Source organism: Lathamus discolor, chromosome 3 (assembly GCF_037157495.1).
Source record: "Lathamus discolor isolate bLatDis1 chromosome 3, bLatDis1.hap1, whole genome shotgun sequence".
Lineage (NCBI taxonomy): Eukaryota > Metazoa > Chordata > Aves > Psittaciformes > Psittacidae > Lathamus > Lathamus discolor.
In genome coordinates this window covers 33,406,487-33,421,203 of record NC_088886.1, presented here as the reverse complement: position 1 = coordinate 33,421,203, position 14,717 = coordinate 33,406,487, and the positions used below count along the sequence as shown (strand labels likewise).

Below are 14,717 nucleotides of genomic sequence, written 5' to 3'. Positions count from 1 at the left end.
CCCAAAGACCTGGCTTCTTTGGATATTGCACTTGCTTGTCTTATCTTTAGTATGTATCCTTAATGAATGCTTTATCTTTGGCAGTAATGTGCAGAGCATAAGTGGTATTGGCCTTGGAGGGCTTTTTGACTTAATTTGCTGGATGCGAAGCCTCTGTTTCCAATAATTTATTATGTTTCAAAACCATCTCTGGGAATATAAAATGTGCACCTGAGGCTAGCTTTTATTTATCTCCAATCAATTTTTGAAGCCATGCTATTTTCTGGAATTAAAAAGTAGGTAGCATCCACCTTTTTTCTATTCCCCGCTTTACCCCTAATATTTAAAGCATGAATAAAATCAATATGGTCATATATTGATTTGTATAACATCTTTTGTATGCTTCAAAGTGAATAGCAGAATTAAAAATTGTGTTAAACTCTAAAAATAATTTGATGGAACATTACACTGAGTATTTAATCACTCAAAAAAAACCCAACCCAACACTAAACAAATGTGTTGGCTGAATCTTTCATACCAGAATTAATTCTTTTGCACTGGATTTCAGACGTTATAAAGTATGTATTACGGAGCTTAACTAGTAAATTAGAATATGAGATAACTGCAGTGTAGATAAATGAACATTGCTTAAAGAATTTTAACCAGTTTTTTGACTACTTTTTTATTCTCTACTAAAACTGAGCAAAACCAACTCCAGGATTTTCAACAGATTGTTTTTGTGTAACAGGAAGCAAAGTGTGCATATTTGCATTTATTTGCATCTCATATTTAAGTTGCAAGGTGCTTTGGCAGGGTTTGTCATTCATTAGGCATTTCTTCAGTGCTTGGTCTACAAGGATGATTGTCTCGGTTGGGAAACCAAACCCCTAAATTGGGCATTAAAAAGAGAGGAAAGGAGCATAAACTGCCTCTAAATATGAAAATTTCAGATAGGTTTTTCTTGTTCACACTCCTGTGCAGTGAAAGCCTGCTTAAACATTCACCATAGTAAAGTGGCTAGCTTTGGTAATTTTTCTACCCAGCTGGACAAATGGGGTAAAAACCCAGGTGAAAAAAGCAATGTTGTATATCTCTTTTATCACTTCCTATGAAAGCTAAACCTACAGCCTGCAAAATGCATGTGCTTTACTTTACGTGCCTAAATCATCCTCTTGAAATCGATGAGACTTCTGAGGGGCATAGATTTAAACAAGAGCATTGCTTCTTATAGGTACTGGATTGTGATTTATGGATGCAGTGTGTGCACTTCACTGAGAAATTTTGGCCACCAAAGCACATGAGGATTCCTGGATTTAGTCTCATGGCGGCTTGTCTAGGTTATGTGTTCAGTTTGTGCAATATGCTCCTCTACAGACAGGGTGTGAGGCAGGGGGAAGGCAGGGGACATCCAGATGGTGCCTAGGAGGGTGGTGGGTGAAGGCTGTAAACAAGGAGAGAGCCTACAGCACAGGAAAACCAGAGAGATGCTGAGCAGGACTGGGTAGAAACATCCCCACCCCACCCCCCCCACCCCCCCCAGGCCTCTGAACAACAGAAAGGAAATTTTATCATGAGCTCAGAGCCAGGCAGTGCTTGCCACAATCCAGAAAGCTGAACCAATCTTGGGGAAGATGAACAGTTTGGAAGGGCAGAGAGGAAGGGGGAATACTTTCCTAAACCCACTTTTCATATATTATTTTGTCTCATCTAATCACTTTGAATTTTCTTTATCCTAAAGAGTTACTTATTCTGGTTCTTATTCTAATTATTTTTTTCCTTTTTAATTTTAAGAGACTGCCTGTTTTTTCTTTGAACTCACTGTAAGGGCTGGATCTAGGCAGATTTACCTCAAAGCTTTAGCCAAGTTACAGTTCTATTACAAGCCATTGAGGTGATTTAATTTTATTACTTCATGGCACTTTTTATGAGTAAAGTTAGTACATGCTGCAGTGCTTTCCTGAATCGGGGCATCTTTCTCCTTCATTCCCATCTGAGCACCTGGTAGGCGAATATCGTGGATGCAGCTGTAATACACACTGCAGTGTATATCAAACTGCAGTGTAAAAATATAAGATTATTTTTAATATTGATTTGGCCCATCTGCTTGGCTGACCCCTGGCATGAGTACCACATTTAGCTGTAAACTTGTTTTTTTGCCTTTTTTTTTTCTTCCTCCCTGTGTATAGCATAAGCCTCATCTGGCACTAGTTAGTACAAAAGAAGTTCAACATCAGAACTTCAGTGTATTTTTTCCTTCCAACTAATATCAGAACGAATGCTAGGACCAAAGGCTCTCATTGAAAATAATTCCTTAAATAATCACTTACCTTGAAGGCATTTGATCTGTATGATCTGAATGAAAGTGCTGATAACTTCAGAGAAATAGAAAACTGTGTTAAAAATCTCTTTCTCCTGGGGACTGAAGTTCTGCCACTCACATGGTGGATTAGAGGCTTGGCAGCTCGCCAGCCCATCAGACGGCATGTAAGTTCTTTGATGCCAATTGCATTAGCTTTCCTCTACTAATGTGCTACATAGTTTGGAAAATAAAAGAATGAAGGTCAACATACCAGCATGTACCCCTGGAATAGCAAGAGCTGTTCATAATGTGCAGGAGAATGAAGATGATTCAGAGTTCAAGCTGCAGGCTAAGTGACCTTCTCCGATGCCCAAGGTCCTGAGATTTTGTCCTCGAGTCCTGAGTGCAATGAGTGCTTCTCAGAGCCCTGTCCCAGGATGCAATTTACTCTCAAATTCCCGAATGGACACAGTTTGCCTTCAACCATGATGGCCTGTTATTTATGTGCAGATGCTGTGGGCTATGAACTTTCTGCAGAGTATAACCACTGCTGAGCTCTACTCTCACTCTCCTCGTTTTGTTCATTGTGGGGGCCATAATGCATAGGAATCAGCCATAGCTCATGGGTGCGAAGCTAGACTTTATGACTGATTTGAATGCCCTCAGACAAAAAGTCCACTTTACGTACATCTTTACCCACAGGCATATTGCTATAGAGATGTGTTATAGAGATGGATGACAGACTGACAGAATCATGTGTGTGCTAACTTATGTTGACCATAATACAGTAAAGATATTTACAGGGATGATAGATGACCAGAGACAATTGTGTGTTTGCAAGGTAATTAATTGTTACGTCCTTTGCTCCCTCAGAAACAGGAAGAACCAAACCATGGCCAAAAGCATAGGGAAACTGATACTTGCCGGGAGGTGAAGCTTGTGTATTGAAATAAAATGTAGGAATGGAAGTCTAAGAAATCATCAAAATGTAGCAAGATGACCCATATCCTAAATGTATCACAAAATAATCAGGTTTCATGTGGAGAGGTGTGAATCCAGTCACAAAAAGATTTAGAGCCCTTCAGCCTAATCTCTATCCTATCCAGGATATACCTGAGCGATTTCCACCTCTTTTCTTGTTCCTCAAGAATATCTTTTTTCCTGGATGTTACCTTGTATTCTTCCTGCTGGGTGTGCTTTGCAAAGCTTGGAAGACTTCTGCCCCCCTGCTGACACAGTACCACAACCCTTACATTCACATTTTGCTACTAAGGAGTAAACTGTAACTCCTTGGGTAACAGTTGGCACAGTGTTTGGCATCAGTCAGCTTGTAAAACTTATATTGACACTGAAATCTACCTTGTGACTAGTAAAAGAACTAGAGGAGTATAAAATTGTGGAAAGAAAGGAAGCTCTTCGATACGGAATGACAAAAATCAAATAGGTTATTTTGGTGCTCAGCTGATTTTTGTCCGAGAGGGAAGGTTTTTATTTTAACTTCTACTTTTTCAGTTTTGCACTGTAGTAACATCATCAGGGAGACACGCTGTGAATTGGGGGACAATTTGTAATATTTCCTCATGACTGTTATGTACTAACCTTCAATCTCGAAGTGACTTTTTTTTAAGTTGTAGGGAGATAGACCTCGCAAAGCAAGGGAACCCTGCTGTACTTCTCTTCCCTCATACCAGTGATAACTAATGCTCATAAAACAGAGGGGGCACCACTGCAACAGCTACCCTTTATAAGCTTACAACCTTATAAGAAAACTCTAATTTCTTGCCAAAATAAGGTTTTGATTACTCAGTGTTTTCTGACATGGAATGAAAAAAAAGTTGTATTTGCTACATTAAATGCAGTAACAAGAGTATGTATAAACAATGAAGGAAGAACATACTTTGTCATTAAAGGAATGAGACAGGTGATGGATAATGTGAAAGTTAAAGTACAAGAAATGTTGGAGTTATTTTTAATTGCTTAATTTTATCCCTTTTGAATGAAGAAACATCTCTTCCATTACTTCAGCAGTGACAAAAGGTAAATTAGGTCTAAAACAGAGATTTTGCCTGAGTTTAAATTGTTTACTTAGCTATACGCAAATCCGGATCTCCATTTTGCAGCTGAGATATACCAATAACAGCAAAAGAAGAAAAAATTTTTCCTGTCTGTAGGTGTCAGAGGTTTTGGATCAGTGCAAAGATGAGTTGTGCACCTCTTTGCACATGCTACTCAGGTCTTCTCTAACCATCCAAGTGTTCTGCTCATTTACAGGGACTCTGACTTCGCAAGTTTTGAATTGAAAAAATAATACGGAGCATGTCCAACCATAACCTTGAATGTGTTAGAGGATAATTCAAGAATCTTGTTTGTGTAATTCACAAGTAAAATTTTTACAATTAAGACAGGGCATCCTGATACATAACAGTCTTTATACTTCTGCTTTCCTTTAACCTGAGGGTTTAAAAGGAGTCTAGTGATGGTATTTAATTTCTCTTCTTAAGCAACTGTAGTTTTAAGATTTGCAGCATTTATCTAGATGAGTTGTTTTGTGGTTTTTTTTTTTTGTTTGTTTGTTTGTTTAGTAGCTACAAATCTGATACTTGTTATGGTAGAATGCTTTTTGGTGTCGCTTTTATAAGCAACAGTATTTGTTGCTTTATTGTGTTATATTTGTGCTGTATTTGTGATGAAACCCAGAGCAGATCTTGGTCGCAGGCTGAATTAAATGGAAAATTGAAGTGATTTTTTTAGCAAAATATGAATCTAGAGGAGAAAAGCTGGTTTGCTTACATAAAGTCTCAAGAATTCTGCTTGTGAAAAAACTATCACCCACATGTTTGGGCACATGGATTTTAAATGCTGCTCTATGGGGAGGTAGCTTTTCTTTAGCAATGTCTTTCATAATCCTTGCATGAGTCCCCTTACTTTGCCTCTCACACAAGTCCAGTAGATACTTAGAAATCTAGTTTTGTATTTTTTTTTCTATTTTGTTCCAGTTTTGTTTTATGTTGCATTGGGGAGAATGCAGTGAGAAGCCATGCTATCCCTAAGTAATTTTGCTAATTTTGACTCATACTACAATAGTAATCTTCTAAAAACTCATTATAATTTTTTTATTATACTGCCTTTTTCTATCATCTTCATTTAATGCCTTCCCACTTAGGCTGTGGTTGTCTAATTAGTTGATTTCTAAAGTGGCATAAATGAAGGGATTAAAACTGTCATGGAGATGGCAGGAACAAATTTTGGAAGGTTAGGATTTTCTAACAACTTTTGCCATTAATAGAGTTTCTCTCTGACCTTCCTTAGGACATTTTCCTCTCCACCCCCAACCTTCCCAGTACTCCTCATTGCTGATACATCTCACAGACTCCTTTGTTTCAGCAAATTCTCATTTAGTTTTTAGTGAAGGGGTAAAATCTTTCAGCCAAGAAGCAGAAGTAGCTGGAGGCAGGATCTCTCTCTTACTCGGGAGGTAAACAAATTTATCCCTCTTATAGTAGTAATTAGTAAATCCATAATCATTTAACTGCCCCGTGGCTAAGGCAATAAAATTACAGCTTATCCAAAACCAGAAATATGCCGATAAATGTGATCCTCATAGTGACACTGAATCGTTTTCTTCTATAAGAAAGGAGGATGTAGCTGAGCTAAAAATACTGTAAATATACAATAGAACTTGAAATATATAGAAAGATACAGACTCAGATGGACTAAAATAGCATTCTCTTTTGCACATAAACTGTTAAAGGATTAACACGCATTAGCTTACAAAGTATTTTATTGCTACTGATTGAGTTTGAGCCAGTAGAAATGGGGAATATGAAATATCTGGAGTACAGAGAGTTGGGAACAGAGATACTTTGAGGCTACAATGAGAAGGGGAACGGAAATAGCGGTGGCAAGACACTGGAGGTCAGGGACTGTTTGTGCTGAAGCATTGGGTTTGCTTGTGCAATGTGACCCAAATGAGGATACTTGGGAATGGAATTAAGAAGGTGGGCTATGTAGGCATAGTCCTCCTGTGACAAGGAGGGAAACAGGAAAGGAACTAGCTAGACTGAATGCAACAGGAGGCAGAAAATGCATGGAAACAGAAAGAGTTTCCCTAGCAGAGCAAATGGTGTTTTGGAGGCTGGAAGGAGTCCCCTGACAGTCCCTTTTCTTTTGCTATCACTGAATGTCTGTAAAGCTCATGTCAGATTGTCTTATTCTTTTACCAACCATGAAAATTTCCTTGCTAGTTTCATAAAGGAGGTGTTACATGGATACGTACAGTGCATATGCAGCATGTATATATAGCGGGTTTTAGCTATCAACAGCCGTCTTTACCACATTTCTGAATGTTTCTATCCTGCTTGCTGCTGTCTTTCACACCATAACCTGATCTATCCATACAGAGGCCCACTTTGTAAAATGAATTGATCTGAACGTCACTTTGTAAAATGAATTGATCTGAATGTTTTTTTTCTCCCCCCCTCCCCACCCCACCCCCCCCCCCCCCCCCGCCCCCTCACTTTGTTATTTTTGGAAGGAGGAGGGGTAGATGTGGGGGGAAGAGAAACAGTTTAAATCATTCATAGGCGAAAGATTTCACAAGCAACACCAGTTCCAGGCATCTTAATTTAAGTGCCTAGCTTTATATTTAGACAGCTATTATTCCCGTTGACTTTACTGCAAACTTCATCAGCAGCCCAGCATTTCTATTAAAAAAGACTGTTTCTTAGAGCTTAAAAGTCTGAATGGATTTTATAGTTTGGAACCTGAGAGTGTAGATTTGCCTAAGAACACTCACCTGCTCACTATAAGAATCACGATTAGAATTTCTTTTTCTTCAAGGGCTCAGTCTTACAGAAGGCTGAATATTATTGACATTAAACTCATAGAGTTAAGGTGTGTGTAATTAAAGTACACAACGCTCTGAAGCACTGAGCTGTAAGCATAGAATTCACTAGACTAACATTTGGAAACACTCTGCTTTGCATATAGAGGGAATGATCACACATCAGACACCTTGCAATTTTGATGATCCTGGTTTCATAATAATAACATTGCATACTCTGTTACCAGAAGAGTAATAAATGAGAACATTGAACAGAAGGACCAAAAAGAATCCTTAATATCAGTTTTATGAACATCTGTCATTTTGTTTAAGTGCAAAGAAAAATGAGCTTATGCAGAATTAAAAAATCAGTTCTAAAATGGAGACTATTAGTACCTTTTGCAAAATGTTCTTATATTTATCGAGCATTTTACTGTATGCAAAAGAATTTGCAGCATTATTTTTATGGCTCTGCACAACCTCCATTGTGCATTCAGCCTTGGTATTGAACTAAGAGGAGCTGGCTTACACATAAGGACTAAAAGAAGCGTAATGAATCATGAAACAAGCCTGTTTTATTTAATAAGACATTGTCTGAGCTTTCTTTCCACATGAAGAACTGGCCATTCAAACAGAAATGACCTGCAGAATTTTTGCATAAAAAGGAATCTAAATGCATTGGGGCATATGTGGTAATAACTCTGTTGTTTCTTGATACTATGAGATTAAATGAAACAATACTTGCATTTGGAAACTTCTCTAGTTGCAAAGAATAATAAAGTATTCTTTCCTGAAAATGTCATTGATTCCTCTCCCCAGTAATTTTTCTGAACTTCTGTAGTTGCAAGACCTTTGTTTTCAGTGTATATGCAAGCAGAAATGCCTGGCACAACAGAGAATAAAAGATTGAAAGTCTTTCTCAGGAAAGTGCCAACATTACTTGTTTTATGAAAACCCCTCAGAAATAAAATGCTGCACATACACAGGAGGTAAAAGTTGTCACTACTGTACATTGTAGTATTTGACATAAGTTTTAAAAAATTGAATCTGTATAGTTTAGGTATTACCTTCAACCTGTGAAGAGATGAAAGAGAGCTTATTATACTTAATAACTTTTACAGGCATCAGCGTTGCCTGTAAATTCTTGGCCTTCATTGTGCTATATAAAGCACTAAGTTACAGCATGCTACTGTTGAGATGTCATTATTTTAGAGATTGCTGCACAGAGTAATGACATTTTTACTTTTTTTTGCTAAAATTAGTCTGTGTGGAGTGGGTCATACTAGGAAGAAGGGAATATTTTCATTGTGGGATTTAGAAACCATCTACCACAGTTCTTTATAAGCAATAGTGTGAAACTGTGAAGTACTTAGAAAAATTCTTTCTTCATGCCTTTGCAGCATTCTAGTTTTAGTGGAACATACAGATTTTTCCATTTAGCCATTCCACACAACGGGTTTGGTAGTTCAGTCCATACCTCTTTCTTTCTTCCCTCTGTAGTCACTGATGCCTTTGGTTGATTAATTTTAGAATAAAGCATTCCTAGAAGAGGGTCTTCCATTGAGGATTTTCTGTAGGCATCTGTTCTTTATATCCAGGTCAAGATGGTCCCTGCATGATCAGGCAGGCTCTGAAGTTCAGTATATAGAAACTTTGATTTTTACAGTCTTTTAACTTTTGGATGCGACTTCTTCACATACGAAATACTCGCTGAAAGTCAAAGTGCAATAAGCTATCAAGTCAAATTAAAACTAGAAATAAAAACTGAAAATGAAAGAATTTTTCTTCCACCCAGAGTAGAACACTGGCTCTACTGCACATCAAGGTCTGACCTTAAAGCTTTTGCCAATAGGCTTCTTTAATAGAGCAAGAAAATGAGTAACTGAGGAAAGTAGGAATAAAGGGAGAGAGCTGCAATCCACAACAGTCCTTTGACTCACTGTTAGAGGAGTCAGTGGTGGACATGCTGCTGCCCCTTTCCTCCCTTTTACACACTTTAATGTGTTTGATCTCTCTCTTTTTTTATATGTGGTTAGTCATTTTCATTAGGAAAGGTCAGTCTACTTTTCTGCTGGAATTTGAGCATTGTCCACATTTTATTCCTAAATGTCATTACATCAGCTACCATTTTTACCACCTATAGTGACAAGATTCTGTAGTGTTTCTAGAATACATCTTTAGGAAACATTCTGTCTGAAGGGTGGTTCTTTTGGTAATTAAAAATGACCTGGCTACATGCTAAATGCTAAAATATTGTGAAATGCTAACAGCCATCTTCAAGGTCTGACAATTTTCTGTTCTCTGTAAATGGTGAAAAATGTGAGTTTGGGATCTTTGGAAAATATCTTCCCCCTTCATGTTCATAAATTTCAGCTAATTTAAATGGATAAGGTCACCGAACTTGCCTAGAAGACAACTTAAGTATAACCGTTTCTGAAAATATAGTTTCTTGAGATGGCATTCTTAAGCTCTGCACACCTCTGATGCACACTGCTTCATAGACTCCCTTCTCATATAGGCTGATTCTCTGCCATGCCTGCTTTTCTGTCCACAGGGTATTTTTCTAATTATAGAAGCAGTTACTACCTTAGAAAAAATATATGCAAGGCCCATAGATGGGCTTGGGATGAAGCTGTAGCTGCCCTTCAGACACCGTTGCTCTCTCTGAGGCTGGCCTGCAGGATGCCTTTTATTTTCCCATTGTGCATCTCAGTTTTGTTATCTGCAGATGGAGTTAATGCCGCGTGGTTCCTCTCCCAGCACTTGCCAACTACAGTTGGAAAATGGTCATTTGTTGTTATCTGTGAATTTTAGCAGTTCTTAATTCACAATCCTTTAAACCACTTGGAAAACTGTTAATTGTATTTCTGCTCTTCCATGCCTTCCCCCATCTGCTGCCTTTTTCTCCCACCTTTCCCTGTCACCTCTTCTTCTAATGAAGGTGGAGATCAATTTTTCCCACCCAGTGTCATTTGACTGCATGCCTGTGCCTCTGCCTCTGCACTTCTCTGATGTCTCACTCTGTGCATCTGTGTGATTTTAGCTCCTTAGGTTCTTACTTGAACCTTTCACTGCCACAGGATATTTTTGCATTCCTTCTGTTGATAATTTTAACTCTCAAAGGCAGTTGTCAAAGTCAGTAGAGTAGCAAGGTGGATCCCTCTGTGGCCTCCTTGGCTCTTTGGAGCCGGGATGCATGTACCCACAGGTGAGTGCCATGCAGTTGGATGGTCCCAACAGCGAGCCCAAGAGGACTCTGAAATCAGTAATTGCAAAAAAGCTGAAAACCTTCCACCTTTAACAGTCTTCTGCATAACAGCACATTAACATTTGTGCTATGCTGTGTATTCTGAGGATATGGTAATTAATCAGAAGTTTAATGTATCACATAATAAAGAAATTGCATCTCTTTCCTGAGGGCAAAATTAGATTTTTTCTTTATTATTATTTTTTTCCCCCATGTATTTTAATGGAAGATATGGATGCAAGAGAGACCAAGTCAGGTGTCTGGTTTGTAGTGCACTTGCTATTTGTAAGGACACTTAGAGTTGTTAAGTACATATAATGGAAATAAATGAGAGAGAAGAGCTGGTCAGAATTTTCCAGCAGAATGCTTTTTCCTGGAAAATGGTGTTTCAATGAAACTCAGATGTTTCATGGAAATTCTTTGGGGTTTTGTTATGAACTTACACAAAAAGACAGGCTGTGGTGTTAAAGAAGGCAGTCTGCCGTGCTGCTCTTGATTTGACATGGTATTGAACAATATAATTGAAATACTTCAGTTTACTTTTAAAGTCATTTTAAGGGCACCTGTTATTTACTATTGATTGTCAAGGCATCAGAATGTTCCATCATAAACTAAACAGGATATATTTCAGTCCATAAACAAATGACATGTTTTAATCGATGCTGGGTGGCAGATGTGCCTTTGATGATTTAAAAGTAACGTATTTCAACTCTTATGCTATAGATTGCTATCATTAATTGTCGTGCACAACTGCTGGAGTATAGAGAAATAATACAAAGAAAACAAAAAGCAATTTCAAAATACAGATTAAGAAAGGATTTTAATTCTGAAGTTTTCCAAAAAACATTGTTTTGTCAAACCATGTTTATACATGGGATATTTTTTAAAGGTATTGTTGATAATACCAAGATTTTGAAAAATTACAATTTTTCATTTAAAAAAAAAATAAATATAGATAACTTCAAAAAAAGTTCTTGCCACTGTTTACTGTGGTCTGTAATGAGACCACTCCTGGAAGAAGAGACTGACCAGAGTGGCTCAAGGCTCCCACCCTGGTCTGCAGCAAGAGCCGTAGCTCAGACTCTGTCACTCTGATTTAGGCAGCATTTGGGAACACAAACTCTGTCACATTGACTTACCTCTCCAACTTCTGACACTCATCCTGGAAAGACGGTTGCACAAGGTAATTTTGCCATATGCAATTTTTAAACCTAATTTAAGTTAATTCTGTACAACTTCTCGTCAAGGCACTTTCAGGTTTTTATTTTACTTTTTTTTTTTTAGGACTGGTTTAATTAAATTTAACACGAGTCAATTCATGTTGATTGAAATTACCTCAAATGAGTTTGGCTTAAGCCCAAATAACAGACTTTTGCACCTGTTTTAAGTTACATTCATTTAAATTTGTACCAACAGTTATACTTTTGCCAACTGTCAGTGGTAGTCAGCACACAGAAAGCTCATATTTCTAGTCTGTTACACAGTACCAAGTAGAGAAATAATCTAAGATTACTTATGTGTACTCAGCTCTCAGTAGTATCATTTGTAGAGTAACGTTCCATTTAGTTAGTGTACACTTCTGAGAAATTTATCCATACCAGGTATTTGATCTCCCATTCCTTCAGTCTTGATTTCCCAGTGTATATTATTCAATAAAATAAATGTGATTTTGTATATTCTCAAGGTTTTTTTAAACACCAGCCTTGATTATGACTCTTACTAGAACTTACGCTCTTCTGCTTTAGTATTCTGAAGTGCTTTCCTTTCTTCCTATTGCTTTAATGGGAAACACCAAATTCTTGCAAAATAGGCTGAACTCAAAGGAGTAACAGCAGGATTCTCTGTGGTGAGAAGAGGCCAGCAGTACAGGCAAGACCCATATGCTAAAATTTTCTTTGTAATTCCAGAGCTCTCAAACACAAAACTGCAACTTAATTTCATTTGAACCTTCCCCTTGTAGCCCTTTAAAAATATTATTTAGGAGAAAAGCAAGTAAAACTCTGGAAGTAGGAGTGTTTTGGTAATTTGATCTTAAGTTTAGAGTCTATAGGTAAATATTTTAGCTAATTCTATATTCACATCATAAACTACAGGAAATAAAATGAAAAGAACAACTTGGGTTTTTCCAAGATACAGGTTGCACCTGTGTTGAGTTTGTTGCTGTAAGAGAAAAAGCTGAACTTTCCTTCTGCTTATAACCTAAGGTGATGAGTAGAGCTGAAATGAGGTGTACAAATAGCTGCGGAATCTAGTGGAACATGAATTCTTACTCTGTTAAACAAATAGGCAAGAGTTTTGACTTGACTATGCAATATAGTCTCATCTGAGTGCTTTATTAAGACCATAAAATGGTGAACACTTCTACAAGCTTAGGAATTTACAAGGTAACTTTTTATATATATTTTGGGAGGAAAAACTTATTTATTTTATTTTGGCCTTTATCCATGTTTTCTCCTTAGTCTTGCTCTGCACTAGAGAAATAGTTTTCTGATGCACAGTCTTCACTGATGTAACCTAGAATCTTGACTGATGTAACCTAGTGTGTATGAGCCACGTAAATTAACAGAAACAGAAAATAATGTGCTGCCAGTTTGATATAACATTTAATACTGCTGTGTTAATATCCATTGCAATGTAAATATTACTTCTGAGAAAATATTTGACCCTTTCTAATATAGGAGGCCACACTACATTATATCAGACTGTGCTCTGTCATGTTGCAACATGAAATGAAGTAACAAGAAGTGACATGAACCTTTGTAAAATGCCACAGTGCAGTAACCCATTTTTAACGCCGTCAGTATAAAATACAGTAGCAGGTAGAAACAAATCAAATGTAACATCTGAACAGGAAAATATTGTTAAAATAACCTGTAGCCTTCAGTTAATATCTGACTATCAGGACATCTCTGGCTGGAGTAGCAATTCACACTAATAAATTGTGTGGTTTTGTGATGAGAATGATTGTGAATCTCATTACAGAGATTGTCACTTCAGTGTTATTTATTGGTACCTCATAGAGTATATTGAGACAGTTAATATGAGTTTTGTCTTGATAATTTTCTTGACAAACAGTCCCACAGGCCCACCTCACCTCTCACCAGCTCTATAAGAGTGAATACTGCAGTGGTTAGATTAAGCATCCCAGAAGCTTATTCGTCATTTTACTAGGCAGTATTTTTGTCGCATTTACTTTCAAACTTTTCTTCTCCTAAACTGGTCCAAAGCACATTCCTACTGGCATGAGAGGGCTAGTGAGGTGCTTGCTAGCTTTCCTTTATAATACTTTCCTAAAGACTAACAGCATCTTTTATGGTCCTGACATTTCATTAGGCCTAGGGCCTCTTCCACAAACAAATCTCACACTCAGTGCCAAAATGTATCCAAAAAGCCAAAGTTGTAAAAAACTCATTAATTTTATTAGACACTGTGGAATTAACTGGCCAACCAACTTAAGAGTGTAGAGACTGATTCACCAGCATTACTGCTGAGGAATACAGTAGCAGATTCATTGGGTCTGGTAGTTTTGAACATAAATAATGTTTAAGACGGTTAACAACGGATTTCGGGCTTGTCCTGTTGACTCTACCAAACTGCAATTTTACAGAACAAATGAGGCTTATATATACATGTGTGTAAACTAAAAGAGGGGAGATTCAGGCTGGACACAAGGAAGAAATATATTACAATGAGAGTGGTAAAATACTGAAACAGGTTGCCCAGAGAGGTGGTAGATGCGCCACCTCTGGAGACATTCAAGGCTAGGCTGGATGTGGTTCTGAGCAACCTGATCTAGTTGAGGATATCCCTACTCATTGCAGGGAGGGTGGACTAGATGGACTTTGAAAGGTCCCTTCCAAACCAAACTATCCTATGAGTCTATGAGTCTATAAATAAAAATCCCAGGTTTACAATGAGCTTCTTTGGCATATGTTAAGTAGCAAGTAGGTCTTGATCACACTGCTCTTAATGTATGTGAACAAGCACTATAATAATAAAAATAATTCTTCTGTTTACACTGATAAAGGCTGTATGCTATGGGGATTTATTTTTCATGTGACCTTTCTGCTGCACTTTCTGTCCCCTAACAATGTTCTCTACTCCCCACTGAAAGGAGGATGATTTCACTGGAGAGTACTCCCCAACAACAAACAGGTGAATCTTGCAGCCTAACACAGTAGCAGGAGAACTGGTATTTTTCCAATTTAAGGGATTTTCACAACTGCTATGCAGATAGAGGATATTCCCACAGCTGTAGGTTTTCTAAGTGGTGCTGTCCTAGCATTACATAAATCCACAATGTGACCTGAAACAGAGTGGTAGAGGCTTTTGTGTTGGCAAGCAGCACAAAAAAAATAGGCCTTAAGCTG

General features: G+C 37.7%; 1 protein-coding gene across 5 annotated transcripts in view; it reads left to right on the top strand.

Moving 5' to 3' along the window:
• NLGN1 (neuroligin 1) overlaps positions 1 to 14,717 on the top strand; it is a 482,423-nt gene that overhangs the window by 410,423 nt on the left and 57,283 nt on the right. The gene's annotated exons all lie outside the window — the stretch shown is intronic.